This window comes from Schistocerca americana, unplaced genomic scaffold, assembly GCF_021461395.2.
Source record: "Schistocerca americana isolate TAMUIC-IGC-003095 unplaced genomic scaffold, iqSchAmer2.1 HiC_scaffold_13, whole genome shotgun sequence".
Lineage (NCBI taxonomy): Eukaryota > Metazoa > Arthropoda > Insecta > Orthoptera > Acrididae > Schistocerca > Schistocerca americana.
In genome coordinates, this window is record NW_025725371.1 from 25,104,585 (window position 1) to 25,120,454 (window position 15,870).

Genomic DNA, 15,870 nt, shown 5'->3' on the forward strand with positions numbered 1-15,870 from the left:
CACAGGAATGGTTCAAATCTTAGTCAGTAAGAAGTGTCGGTCTTCATGTACTTAAGTTGGCATTGTGCCTTTTGTATTTAATTCCGATGCAATTTCTGTGTTTCATCGTCAATAAGAAGGTCCAAGGGATACAATAAACCTGAAGTGAAGCATCGGAATATATAACTAGTGTCACATGAATGGTCAGTAGGTAGAGTCAGTCTTCTTGTCCTTAAGTCGGCATTGTGCCTTTTGTATTTAATTCCGATGCGATTTCTGTGTCTCATCGTCAATAAGAAGGTCCAAGGGATACAGTAAACCTGAAGTAAAGCATCGGAATCTATAACTAGTGACACAGGAATGGTTCAAAACATAGCCAGTAAGAACTGTCGGTCTTCATGTACTTAAGTCGGCATTGTGCCTTTTGTATTTAATTCCGATGCAATTTCTGCGTTTCATCGTCAATAAGAAGGTCCAAGGGATACAGTAAACCTGAAGTGAAGCATCGGAATCTATAACTAGTGTCACAGGAATTTTTCAAAGTATAGTCAGTAATAAGTGTCGGTCTTCATGAACTTAAGTCGGCATTGTGCCTTTTGTATTTAATTCCGATGCAATTTCTGTGTTTCATCGCCAATAAGAAGGTCCAAGAGATACAATAAACCTGAAGTGAAGCATCGGAATATATAACTAGTGTCACAGGAATGGTCAGTAGGAAGAGTCAGTCTTCTTGTCCTTAAGTCTGCATTGTGCCTTTTGTATTTAATTCCGATGTAATTTCTGTGTTTCATCGTCAATATGAAGGTCCAAGGGATACAGTAAACCTGAAGTGAAGCATCGGAATCTATAACTAGTGTCACAGGAATGGGCAGTAGGAAGAGTCAGTCTTCTTGTCCTTAAGTCGGAATTGTGCCTTTTGTATTTAATTCCGATGCAATTTCTGGGTTTCATCGTCAATAAGAAGGTCCAAGGGATACAGTAAACCTGGAGTGAAGCATCGGAATCTATAACTAGTGTCACAGGAATGGTCAGCAGGAAGAGTCAATCTTCATGTCCTTATGTCGGCATTCTGCCTTTTGTATTTAATTCTGATGCAATTTCTGTATTTCATCGTCAATACGAAGGTCCAACGGATACAGTAAACCTGAAGTGAAGCGTCGAAATCTATAACTAGTGTCACAGGAATGGTTGAAAACGTAGTCAGTAAGAACTGTCGGTCTTCATGTACTTAAGTCGGCATTGTGCCTTTTGTATTTAATTCCGATGCAATTTCTGCGCTTCATCGTCAATAAGAAGGTCCAAGGGATACAGTGAACCTGAAGTGAAGCATCGGAAACTATAACTAGTGTCACAGGAATGGTTCAAAATATAGTCAGTAAGAAGTGTCGGTCTTCATGTACTTAAGTCGGCATTGTGCCTTTTGTATTTAATTCCGATGCAATTTCTGTGTTTCATCGTCAATAAGAAGGTCCAAGGGATACAATAAACCTGAAGTGAAGCATCGGAATATATAACTAGTGTCACGGGAATGGTTAGTAGGAAGAGTCAGTCTTTTTGTCCTTAAGTCGGCATTGTGCGTTTTGTATTTAATTCCGATGCAATTTCTGTGTCTCATCGTCAATAAGAAGGTCCAAGGGATACAGCAAACCTGAAGTGAAGCATCGGAATCTATAACTAGTGTCACAGGAATGGTTCAAAACATAGTCAGTAAGAAATGTCGGTCTTCATGTACTTAAGTCAGCATTGTGCCTTTTGTATTTAATTCCGATGCAATTTCTGCGTTTCATCGTCAATAAGAAGGTCCAAGGGATACAGTAAACCTGAAGTGAAGCATCGGAATCTATAACTAGTGTCACAGGAATGGTTCAAAATATAGTCAGTAAGAAGTGTCGGTCTTCATGTACTTAAGTCGGCATTGTGCCTTTTGTATTTAATTCCGATGCAATTTCTGTGTTTCATTAACAATAAGAAGGTCCAAGGGATACAATAATCCTGAAGTGAAGCATCGGAATATATAACTAGTGTCACAGGAATGGTCAGTAGGAAGAGTCAGTCTTCTTGTCCTTAACTCTGCATTGTGCCTTTTGTATTTACTTCCGATGCAATTTCTGTGTTTCAACGTCAATAAGAAGGTCCAAGGGATACAGTAAACCTGAAGTGAACCATCGGAATCTATAACTAGTGTCACAGGAATGGTCAGTAGGAAGAGTCAGTCTGCTTGTCCTTAAGTCGGCATTGTGCCTTTTGTATTTAATTCCGATGCAATTTCTGGGTTTCATCGTCAATAAGAAGGTCCAAGGGATACAGTAAACCTGGAGTGAAGCATCGGAATCTATAACTAGTGTCAAAGGAATGGTCAGCAGGAAGAGTCAATCTTCATGTCCTTATGTCGGCATTCTGCCTTTTGTATTTAATTCTGATGCAATTTCTGTGTTTCATCGTCAACAAGAAGGTCCAAGGGATACAGTAAACCTGAAGTGAAGCATCGGAATCTATAACTAGTGTCACAGGAATGGTTCAAAACATTGTCAGTAAGAAGTGTCGGTCTTCATGTACTTAAGTCGGCATTGTGCCTTTGGTATATAATTCCGATGCAATTTCTGTGTTTCATCGTCAGTAAGAACGTCCAAGGGATACAGTAAACCTGAAGTGAAGCATCGGATTCTATAACTAGTGTCACAGGAATGGTTCAAAACACAGTCAGTAAGAACTGTCGGTCTTCATGTACTTAAGTCGCCATTGTGCCTTTTGTATTTAATTCCGATGCAATTTCTGCGTTTCATCGTCAATAAGAAGGTCCAAGGGATACAGTGAACCTGAAGTGAAGCTTCGGAAACTATAACTAGTGTCACAGGAATGGTTCAAAATATAGTCAGTAAGAAGTGTCGGTCTTCATGTACTTAAATCGGCATTGTGCCTTTTGTATTTAATTCCGATGCAATTTCTGTGTTTCATCGTCAATAAAAAGGTCCAAGGGATACAATAAACCTGAAGTGAAGCATCGGAATATATAACTAGTGTCACAGGAATGGTCAGTAGGAAGAGTCAGTCTTCTTGTCCTTAAGTCGGCATTGTGCCTTTTGTATTTAATTCCGATGCAATTTCTGTGTTTCATCGTCAATAAGAAGGGCCATGGGATATAGTAAACCTGAAGTGAAGCATCGGAATCTATAACTAGTGTCACAGGAATGGTTCAAAGCATAGTCAGTAAGAAGTGTCGGTCTTCATGTACTTAAGTCGGCATTGTGCCATTTGTATTTAATTCCGATGCAATTTCTGTGTTTCATCGTCAGTAAGAAGGTCCAAGGGATAAAGTAAACCTGAAGTGATGCAACGGAATCTATAACTAGAGTCACAGGAATGGTCAGTAGGAAGAGTCAGTCTTCTTGTCCTTAAGTCGGCGCTGTGCATTTTATATTTAATTCCGATGCAATTTCTGTGTTTTATCGTCAATAAGTAGGTCCAAGGGATACAGTAAACCTGAAGTGAAAACTAGTGTCACAGGAATGGTTCAAAACATAGTCAGTAAGAAGTGTCGGTCTTCAAGTACTTTTATCGGCATTGTGCCTTTTGTAATTATTTCCGATGCAAGTTCTGTGTTTCATCGTCAATAAGAAGGTCCAAGGGATACAGTAAACCTTGAGTGAAGCATCGGAATAGATAACTTGTGTCACAGGAATGGTCAGTAGGAAGAGTCAGTCTTCTTGACCTTAAGTCGGCAATGAGCCTTTGTATTTAATTCCGATGCAATTTCTGCGTTTCATCGTCAATAAGAAGGTCAAGGGATACAGTAAACCTGGAGTGAAGCATCGGAATCTATAACTAGTGTCACAGGAATGGTCAGCAGGAAGAGTCAATCTTCATGTCCTTATGTCGGCATTCTGCCTTTTGTATTTAATTCAGATGCAATTTCTGTATTTCATCGTCAATAAGAAGGTCCAACGGATACAGTAAACCTGAAGCGAGGCATCGGAATCTATAACTAGTGTCACAGGAATGGTTCAAATCTTAGTCAGTAAGAAGTGTCGGTCTTCATGTACTTAAGTTGGCATTGTGCCTTTTGTATTTAATTCCGATGCAATTTCTGTGTTTCATCGTCAATAAGAAGGTCCAAGGGATACAATAAACCTGAAGTGAAGCATCGGAATATATAACTAGTGTCACATGAATGGTCAGTAGGTAGAGTCAGTCTTCTTGTCCTTAAGTCGGCATTGTGCCTTTTGTATTTAATTCCGATGCGATTTCTGTGTCTCATCGTCAATAAGAAGGTCCAAGGGATACAGTAAACCTGAAGTAAAGCATCGGAATCTATAACTAGTGACACAGGAATGGTTCAAAACATAGCCAGTAAGAACTGTCGGTCTTCATGTACTTAAGTCGGCATTGTGCCTTTTGTATTTAATTCCGATGCAATTTCTGCGTTTCATCGTCAATAAGAAGGTCCAAGGGATACAGTAAACCTGAAGTGAAGCATCGGAATCTATAACTAGTGTCACAGGAATTTTTCAAAGTATAGTCAGTAATAAGTGTCGGTCTTCATGAACTTAAGTCGGCATTGTGCCTTTTGTATTTAATTCCGATGCAATTTCTGTGTTTCATCGCCAATAAGAAGGTCCAAGAGATACAATAAACCTGAAGTGAAGCATCGGAATATATAACTAGTGTCACAGGAATGGTCAGTAGGAAGAGTCAGTCTTCTTGTCCTTAAGTCTGCATTGTGCCTTTTGTATTTAATTCCGATGTAATTTCTGTGTTTCATCGTCAATATGAAGGTCCAAGGGATACAGTAAACCTGAAGTGAAGCATCGGAATCTATAACTAGTGTCACAGGAATGGGCAGTAGGAAGAGTCAGTCTTCTTGTCCTTAAGTCGGAATTGTGCCTTTTGTATTTAATTCCGATGCAATTTCTGGGTTTCATCGTCAATAAGAAGGTCCAAGGGATACAGTAAACCTGGAGTGAAGCATCGGAATCTATAACTAGTGTCACAGGAATGGTCAGCAGGAAGAGTCAATCTTCATGTCCTTATGTCGGCATTCTGCCTTTTGTATTTAATTCTGATGCAATTTCTGTATTTCATCGTCAATACGAAGGTCCAACGGATACAGTAAACCTGAAGTGAAGCGTCGAAATCTATAACTAGTGTCACAGGAATGGTTGAAAACGTAGTCAGTAAGAACTGTCGGTCTTCATGTACTTAAGTCGGCATTGTGCCTTTTGTATTTAATTCCGATGCAATTTCTGCGCTTCATCGTCAATAAGAAGGTCCAAGGGATACAGTGAACCTGAAGTGAAGCATCGGAAACTATAACTAGTGTCACAGGAATGGTTCAAAATATAGTCAGTAAGAAGTGTCGGTCTTCATGTACTTAAGTCGGCATTGTGCCTTTTGTATTTAATTCCGATGCAATTTCTGTGTTTCATCGTCAATAAGAAGGTCCAAGGGATACAATAAACCTGAAGTGAAGCATCGGAATATATAACTAGTGTCACGGGAATGGTTAGTAGGAAGAGTCAGTCTTTTTGTCCTTAAGTCGGCATTGTGCGTTTTGTATTTAATTCCGATGCAATTTCTGTGTCTCATCGTCAATAAGAAGGTCCAAGGGATACAGCAAACCTGAAGTGAAGCATCGGAATCTATAACTAGTGTCACAGGAATGGTTCAAAACATAGTCAGTAAGAAATGTCGGTCTTCATGTACTTAAGTCAGCATTGTGCCTTTTGTATTTAATTCCGATGCAATTTCTGCGTTTCATCGTCAATAAGAAGGTCCAAGGGATACAGTAAACCTGAAGTGAAGCATCGGAATCTATAACTAGTGTCACAGGAATGGTTCAAAATATAGTCAGTAAGAAGTGTCGGTCTTCATGTACTTAAGTCGGCATTGTGCCTTTTGTATTTAATTCCGATGCAATTTCTGTGTTTCATTAACAATAAGAAGGTCCAAGGGATACAATAATCCTGAAGTGAAGCATCGGAATATATAACTAGTGTCACAGGAATGGTCAGTAGGAAGAGTCAGTCTTCTTGTCCTTAACTCTGCATTGTGCCTTTTGTATTTACTTCCGATGCAATTTCTGTGTTTCAACGTCAATAAGAAGGTCCAAGGGATACAGTAAACCTGAAGTGAACCATCGGAATCTATAACTAGTGTCACAGGAATGGTCAGTAGGAAGAGTCAGTCTGCTTGTCCTTAAGTCGGCATTGTGCCTTTTGTATTTAATTCCGATGCAATTTCTGGGTTTCATCGTCAATAAGAAGGTCCAAGGGATACAGTAAACCTGGAGTGAAGCATCGGAATCTATAACTAGTGTCAAAGGAATGGTCAGCAGGAAGAGTCAATCTTCATGTCCTTATGTCGGCATTCTGCCTTTTGTATTTAATTCTGATGCAATTTCTGTGTTTCATCGTCAACAAGAAGGTCCAAGGGATACAGTAAACCTGAAGTGAAGCATCGGAATCTATAACTAGTGTCACAGGAATGGTTCAAAACATTGTCAGTAAGAAGTGTCGGTCTTCATGTACTTAAGTCGGCATTGTGCCTTTGGTATATAATTCCGATGCAATTTCTGTGTTTCATCGTCAGTAAGAACGTCCAAGGGATACAGTAAACCTGAAGTGAAGCATCGGATTCTATAACTAGTGTCACAGGAATGGTTCAAAACACAGTCAGTAAGAACTGTCGGTCTTCATGTACTTAAGTCGCCATTGTGCCTTTTGTATTTAATTCCGATGCAATTTCTGCGTTTCATCGTCAATAAGAAGGTCCAAGGGATACAGTGAACCTGAAGTGAAGCTTCGGAAACTATAACTAGTGTCACAGGAATGGTTCAAAATATAGTCAGTAAGAAGTGTCGGTCTTCATGTACTTAAATCGGCATTGTGCCTTTTGTATTTAATTCCGATGCAATTTCTGTGTTTCATCGTCAATAAAAAGGTCCAAGGGATACAATAAACCTGAAGTGAAGCATCGGAATATATAACTAGTGTCACAGGAATGGTCAGTAGGAAGAGTCAGTCTTCTTGTCCTTAAGTCGGCATTGTGCCTTTTGTATTTAATTCCGATGCAATTTCTGTGTTTCATCGTCAATAAGAAGGGCCATGGGATATAGTAAACCTGAAGTGAAGCATCGGAATCTATAACTAGTGTCACAGGAATGGTTCAAAGCATAGTCAGTAAGAAGTGTCGGTCTTCATGTACTTAAGTCGGCATTGTGCCATTTGTATTTAATTCCGATGCAATTTCTGTGTTTCATCGTCAGTAAGAAGGTCCAAGGGATAAAGTAAACCTGAAGTGATGCAACGGAATCTATAACTAGAGTCACAGGAATGGTCAGTAGGAAGAGTCAGTCTTCTTGTCCTTAAGTCGGCGCTGTGCATTTTATATTTAATTCCGATGCAATTTCTGTGTTTTATCGTCAATAAGTAGGTCCAAGGGATACAGTAAACCTGAAGTGAAAACTAGTGTCACAGGAATGGTTCAAAACATAGTCAGTAAGAAGTGTCGGTCTTCAAGTACTTTTATCGGCATTGTGCCTTTTGTAATTATTTCCGATGCAAGTTCTGTGTTTCATCGTCAATAAGAAGGTCCAAGGGATACAGTAAACCTTGAGTGAAGCATCGGAATAGATAACTTGTGTCACAGGAATGGTCAGTAGGAAGAGTCAGTCTTCTTGACCTTAAGTCGGCAATGAGCCTTTGTATTTAATTCCGATGCAATTTCTGCGTTTCATCGTCAATAAGAAGGTCAAGGGATACAGTAAACCTGGAGTGAAGCATCGGAATCTATAACTAGTGTCACAGGAATGGTCAGCAGGAAGAGTCAATCTTCATGTCCTTATGTCGCATTCTGCCTTTTGTATTTAATTCTGATGCAATTTCTGTGTTTCATCGACAATAAGAAGGTCCAAGGGATACAGTAAACCTGAAGTGAAGCATCGGAATCTATAACTAGTGTCACAGGAAAGGTTCAAAACATAGTCAGTAAGAAGTGTCGGTCTTCATGTACTTAAGTCGGCATTGTGCCTTTGGTATATAATTCCGATGCAATTTCTGTGTTTCATCGTCAGTAAGAAGGTCCAAGGGATACAGTAAACCTGAAGTGAAGCATCGGAATCTATAACTAGTGTCACAGGAATGGTTCAAAACATAGTCAGTAAGAACTGTCGGTCTTCATGTACTTAAGTCGGCTTTGTGCATTTTGTATTTAATTCCGATGCAATTTCTGCGTTCCATCGTCAATAAGAAGGTCCAAGGGATACAGTGAACCTAAAGTGAAGCTTCGGAAACTATAACTAGTGTCACAGGAATGGTTCAAAATATAGTCAGTAAGAAGTGTCGGACTTCATGTACTTAAGTCGGCGTTGTGCCTTTTGTATTTAATTCCGATGCAATTTCTGTGTTTCATCGTCAATAACAAGGTCCAAGGGATACAATGAACCTGAAGTGAAGCATCGGAATATATAACTAGTGTCACAGGAATGGTCGGTAGGAAGAGTCAGTCTTCTTGTCCTTAAGTCGGCATTGTGCCTTTTGTATTTAATTCCGATGTAATTTCTGTGTTTCATCGTCAATAAGAAGGTCCAAAGGATACAGTAAACCTGAAGTGAAGCATCGGAATCTATAACTAGTGTCACAGGAATGGTTCAAAACATAGTCAGTGAGAAGTGTCGGTCTTCACGTACTTAAGTCGGCATTGTGCCTTTTGTATTTAATTCCGATGCAAATTCTTTGTTTCATCGTCAATAAGAAGGTCCAAGGGATACAGTAAACCTGAAGTGAAGCATCGGAATCTATAACTAGTGTCACAGGAATGGTCAGTAGGAAGAGTCAGTCTTCTTGTCCTTAAGTCGGCGCTGTGCATTTTATATTTAATTCCGATGCAATTTCTGTGTTTTATCGTCAATAAGACGGTCCTAGGGATACAGTAAACCTGAAGTGAAGCATCGGAATCTATAACTAGTGTCACAGGAATGGTCAGTAGGAAGAGTCAGTCTTCTTGACCTTAAGACGGCAATGTGCCTTTTGTATTTAATTCCGATGCAATTTCTGTATTTCATCGTCAATAAGAAGGTCAAAAGGATACAGTAAACCTGAAGTGATGCATCGGAATCTATAACTAGTGTCACAGGAATGGTCAGTAAGAAGAGTCAGTCTTCTTGTCCTTAAGTCGGCGCTGTGCATTTTATATTTAATTCCGATGCAATTTCTGTGTTTTATCGTCAATAAGTAGGTCCAAGGGATACAGTAAACCTGAAGTGAAAACTAGTGTCACAGGAATGGTTCAAAACATAGTCAGTAAGAAGTGTCGGTCTTCAAGTACTTTAGTCGGCATTGTGCCTTTTGTAATTATTTCCGATGCACGTTCTGTGTTGCATCGCGAATAAGAAGGTCCAAGGGATACAGTAAACCTGGAGTGAAGCATCGGAATAGATAACTTGTGTCATAGGAATGGTCAGTAGGAAGAGTCAGTCTTCTTGACCTTAAGTCGGCAATGAGCCTTTGTATTTAATTCCGATGCAATTTCTGGGTTCCATCGCCAATAAGAAGGTCAAGGGATACAGTAAACCTGGAGTGAAGCATCGGAATCTATAACTAGTGTCACAGGAATGGTCAGCAGGAAGAGTCAATCTTCATGTCCTTATGTCGCATTCTGCCTTTTGTATTTAATTCTGATGCAATTTCTGTGTTTCATCGTCAATAAGAAGGTCCAAGGGATACAGTAAACCTGAAGTGAAGCATCGGAATCTATAACTAGTGTCACAGGAAAGGTTCAAAACATAGTCAGTAAGAAGTGTCGGTCTTCATGTACTTAAGTCTGCATTGTGCCTTTGGTATATAATTCCGATGCAATTTCTGTGTTTCATCGTCAGTAAGAAGGTCCAAGGGATACAGTAAACCTGAAGTGAAGCATCGGAATCTATAACTAGTGTCACAGGAATGGTTCAAAACATAGTCAGTAAGAACTGACGGTCTTCATGTACTTAAGTCGGCATTGTGCCTTTTGTATTTAATTCCGATGCAATTTCTGCGTTTCATCGTCAATAAGAAGGTCTAAGGGATACAGTGAACCTGAAGTGAAGCTTCGGAAACTATAACTAGTGTCACAGGAATGGTTCAAAATATAGTCAGTAAGAAGTGTCGGACTTCATGTACTTAAGTTGGCGTTGTGCCTTTTGTATTTAATTCCGATGCAATTTCTGTGTTTCATCGTCAATAACAAGGTCCAAGGGATACAATGAACCTGAAGTGAAGCATCGGAATATATAACTAGTGTCACAGGAATGGTCGGTAGGAAGAGTCAGTCTTCTTGCCTTAAGTCGGCATTGTGCCTTTTGTATTTAATTCCGATGTAATTTCTGTGTTTCATCGTCAATAAGAAGGTCCAAAGGATACAGTAAACCTGAAGTGAAGCATCGGAATCTATAACTAGTGTCACAGGAATGGTTCAAAACATAGTCAGTAAGAAGTGTCGGTCTTCATGTACTTAAGTCGGCATTGTGCCTTTTGTATTTAATTCCGATGCAAATTCTTTGTTTCATCGTCAATAAGAAGATCCAAGGGATACAGTAAACCTGAAGTGAAGCATCGGAATCTATAACTAGTGTCACAGGAATGGTCAGTAGGAAGAGTCAGTCTTCTTGTCCTTAAGTCGGCGCTGTGCATTTTATATTTAATTCCGATGCTATTTCTGTGTTTTATCGTCAATAAGACGGTCCAAGGGATACAGTAAACCTGAAGTGAAGCATCGGAATCTATAACTAGTGTCACAGGAATGGTTCAAAACATAGTCAGTAAGAAGTGTCGGTTTTCAAGTACTTTAGTCGGCATTGTGCCTTTTGTATTTATTTCCGATGCAAGTTCTGTGTTTCATCGTCAATAAGAAGGTCCAAGGGATACAGTAAACCTGGAGTGAAGCATCGGAATCCATAACTTGTGTCACAGGAATGGTCAGTAGGAAGAGTCAGTCTTCTTGACCTTAAGTCGGCAATGTGCCTTTTGTATTTAATTCCGATGCAATTTCTGTATTTCATCGTCAATATGAAGGTCCAAAGGATACAGTAAACGTGAAGTGAAGCATCGGAATCTATAACTAGTGTCACAGGAATGGTCAGTAGAAGAGTCAGCCTTCTTGTCCATAAGTCGGCTTTGTGCCTTTTGTATTTAATTCCGATGCAATTTCTGTGTTTCATCGTCAATAAGAAGGTCCAAGGGATACAGTAAACCTGAAGTGAAGCATCGGAATCTATAACTAGTGTCACAGGAATGGGCAGTAGGAAGAGTCAGTCTTCTTGTCCTTAAGTCTGCATTGTGCCTTTTGTATTTAATTCCGATGTAATTTCTGTGTTTCATCGTCAATAAGAAGGTCCAAGGGATACAGTAAACCTGGAGTGAAGCATCGGAATCTGTAACTAGTGTCACAGGAATGGTCAGCAGGAAGAGTCAATCTTCATGTCCTTATGTCGGCATTCTGCCTTTTGTATTTAATTCTGATGCAATTTCTGTATTTCATCGTCAATAAGAAGGTCCAACGGATACAGTAAACCTGAAGTGAAGCATCAGAATCTATAACTAGTGTCACGGGAATGGTTAAAATCTTAGTCAGTAAGAAGTGTCGGTCTTCATGTACTTAAGTTGGCATTGTGCCTTTTGTATTTCATTCCGATGCAATTTCTGTGTTTCATCGTCAATAAGAAGGTCCATGGGATACAATAAACCTGAAGTGATGCATCGGAATATATAACTAGTGTCACATGAATGGTCAGTAGGATGGGTCAGCCTTCTTGTCCTTAAGTCGGCATTGTGCCTTTTGTATTTAATTCCGATGCAATTTCTGTGTCTCATCGTCAATAAGAAGGTCCAAGGGATACAGTAAACCCGAAGTGAAGCATCGGAATCTATAACTAGTGACACAGGAATGGTTCAAAACATAGCCAGTAAGAACTGTCGGTCTTCATGTACTTATGTCGGCATTCTGCCTTTTGTTTTTAATTCCGATGCAATTTCTGCGTTTCATCGTCAATAAGAAGGTCCAAGGGATACAGTAAACCTGAAGTGAAGCATCGGAATCTATAACTAGTGTCACAGGAATGGTTCAAAATATAGTCAGTAAGAAGTGTCGGTCTTCATGAACTTAAGTCGGCATTGTGCCTTTTGTATTTAATTCCGATGCAATTTCTGTGTTTCATCGTCAATAAGATGGTCCAAGAGATACAATAAACCTGAAGTGAAGCATCGGAATATATAACTAGTGCCACAGGAATGGAAAGTAGGAAGAGTCAGTCTTCTTGTCCTTAAGTCTGCATTGTGCCCTTTGTATTTAATTCCGATGCAATTTCTGTGTTTCATCGTCAATAAGAAGGTCCAAGGGATACAGTAAACCTGAAGTGAAGCATCGGAATCTATAACTAGTGTCACAGGAATGGTTCAAAACATAGTCAGTATGAACTGTCGGTCTTCATGTACTTAAGTCGGCATTGTGCCTTTTGTATTTAATTCCGATGCAATTTCTGCGTTTAATCGTCAATAAGAAGGTCGAAGGGATACAGTAAACCTGAAGTGAAGCATCGCAAACTATAACTAGTGTCACAGGAATGGTTCAAAATATAGTCAGTAAGAAGTGTCGGTCTTCATGTACTTAAGTGGCTTTGTGCATTTTGTATTTAATTCCGATGCAATTTCGGTGTTTCATCGTCAATAAGAAGGTCCAAGGGATACAATAAACCTGAAGCGAAGCATCGGACTATATAACTAGTGTCACAGGAATGGTCAGTAGGAAGATTCAGTCTTCTTGTCCTTAAGTCGGCATTGTGCCATTTGTATTTAATTCCGATGCAATTTCTGGGTTTCATCGTCATTAAGAAGGTCCAAGGGATACAGTAAACCTGGAGTGAAGCATCGGAATCTATAACTAGTGTCACAGGAATGGTTCAAAATATAGTCAGTAAGAAGTGTCGGTCTTCATGTACTTAAGTCGGCATTGTGCCTTTTGTATTCAATTCCGATGCAATTTCTGTGTTTCATCGTCAATAAGAATGTCCAAGAGATACAATAAACCTGAAGTGAAGCATCGGAATATATAACTAGTGCCACAGGAATGGTCAGTAGGAAGAGTCAGTCTTCTTGTCCATAAGTCTGCATTGTGCCTTTTTATTTTATTCCGATGCAATTTCTGTGTTACATCGTCAATAAGAAGGTCCAAGGGATACAGTAAACCTGAAGTGAAGCATCGGAATCTATAACTAGTGTCACAGGAATGGTTCAAAACATAGTCAGTAAGAACTGTCGGTCTTCATGTACTTAAGTCAGCATTGTGCCTTTTGTATTTAATCCGATGCAATTTCTGCGTTTAATCGTCAATAAGAAGGTCGAAGGGATACAGTAAACCTGAAGTGAAGCATCGCAAACTATAACTAGTGTCACAGGAATGGTTCAAAATATAGTCAGTAAGAAGTGTCGGTCTTCATGTACTTAAGTCGGCTTTGTGCATTTTGTATTTAATTCCGATGCAATTTCGGAGTTTCATCGTCAATAGGAAGGTCCAAGGGATACAATAAACCTGAAGCGAAGCATCGGACTATATAACTAGTGTCACAGGTATGGTCAGTAGGATGAGTCAGTCTTCTTGTCCTTAAGTCGGCATTGTGCCATTTGTATTTAATTCCGATGCAATTTCTGGGTTACATCGTCAATAAGAAGGTCCAAGGGATACAGTAAACCTGGAGTGAAGCATCGGAATCTATAACTAGTGTCACAGGAATGGACAGCAGGAAGAGTCAATCTTCATCTCCTTATGTCGGCATTCTGCCTTTTGTATTTAATTCTGATGCAATTTCTGTGTTTCATCGTCAACAAGAAGGTCCAAGGGATACAGTAAACCTGAAGTGAAGCATCGGAATCTATAACTAGTGTCACAGGAATGGTTCAAAACATAGTCAGTAAGAAGTGTCGGTCTTCATGTACTTAAGTCGGCATTGTGCCTTTGGTATATAATTCCGATGCAATTTCTGTGTTTCATCGTCAGTAAGAAGGTCCAAGGGATACAGTAAACCTGAAGTGAAGCATCGGATTCTATAACTAGTGGCACAGGAATGGTTCAAAACATAGTCAGTAAGAACTGTCGGTCTTCATGTACTTAAGTCGGCATTGTGCCTTTTGTATTTAATTCCGATGCAATTTCTGCGTTGCATCGTCAATAAGAAGGTCCAAGGGATACAGTGAACCTGAAGTGAAGCTTCGGAAACTATAACTAGTGTCACAGGAATGGTTCTAAATATAGTCAGTAAGAAGTGTCGGTCTTCATGTACTTAAGTCGGCATTGTGCCTTTTGTATTTAATTCCGATGCAATTTCCGTGTTTCATCGTCAATAAAAAGGTCCAAGGGATACAATAAACCTGAAGTGAAGCATCGGAATATATAACTAGTGTCACAGGAATGGTCAGTAGGAAGAGTCAGTCTTCTTGTCCTTAAGTCGGCATTGTGCCTTTTGTATTTAATTCCGATGCAATTTCTGTGTTTCATCGTCAATAAGAAGGGCCATGGGATATAGTAAACCTGAAGTGAAGCATCGGAATCTATAACTAGTGTCACAGGAATGGTTCAAAACATAGTCAGTAAGATGTGTCGGTCTTCATGTACTTAAGTCGGCATTGTGCCTTTTGTATTTAATTCCGATGTAACTTCTGTGTTTCATCGTCAATACGAAGGTCCAAGGGATACAGTAAACCTGAAGTGAAGCATCGGAATCTATAACTAGTGTCACAGGAATGGTCAGTAGGAGGAGTCAGTCTTCTTGTCCTTAAGTCGGCGCTGTGCATTTTACATTTAATTCCGATGCAATTTCTGTGTTTTATCGTCAATAAGAAGGTCCAAGGGATACAGTAAACCTGAAGTGAAGCATCGGAATCTATAACTAGTGTCACAGGAATGGTTCAAAACATAGTCAGTAAGAAGTGTCGGTCTTCAAGTACTTTAGTCGGCATTGTGCCTTTTGTATTTATTTCCGATGCAAGTTCTGTGTTTCATCGTCAATAAGAAGGTCCAAGGGATACACTAAACCTGAAGTGAAGCATCGGAATCTATAACTAGTGTCACAGGAATGGTCAGTAGGAAGAGTCAGTCTTCTTGTCATTAAGTTTGCATTGTGCCTTTTGTATTTAATTCCGATGCACTTTCTGTGTTTCATCGTCAATAAGAAGGTCCAAGGGCTACAGTAAACCTGAAGTGAAGCATCGGAATCTATAACTAGTGTCACAGGAATGGTCAGTAGGAAGAGTCAGTCTTCTTGTTCATATGTCGGCATTGTGCCTTTTGTATTTAATTCCGATGCAATTTCTGGGTTTCATCGTCAATAAGAAGGTCCAAGGGATACAGTAAACCTGGAGTGAAGCATCGGAATCTATAACTAGTGTCACAGGAATGGTCAGCAGGAAGAGTCAATCTTCATGTCCTTATGTCGGCATTCTGCCTTTTGTATTTAATTCTGATGCAATTTCTGTGTTTCATCGTCAATAAGAAGGTCCAAGGGATACAGTAAACCTGAAGTGAAGCATCGGAATCTATAACTAGTGTCACAGGAATGGTTCAAAACATAGTCAGTAAGAAGTGTCGGTCTTCATGTACTTAAGTCGGCATTGTGCCTTTGGTATATAATTCCGATGCAATTTCTGTGTTTCATCGGCAATATGAAGGTCCAAGGGATACAGTAAATCTGAAGTGAAGCATCGGAATCTATAACTGGTGTCACAGGAATGGTTCAAAACATAGTCAGTAAGAACTGTCGGTCTTCATGTACTTAAGTCGGCATTGTGCCTTTTGTATTTAATTCCGATGCAATTTCTGCGTTTCATCGTCAATAAGAAGGTCCAAGGGATACAGTAAACCTGAAGTGAA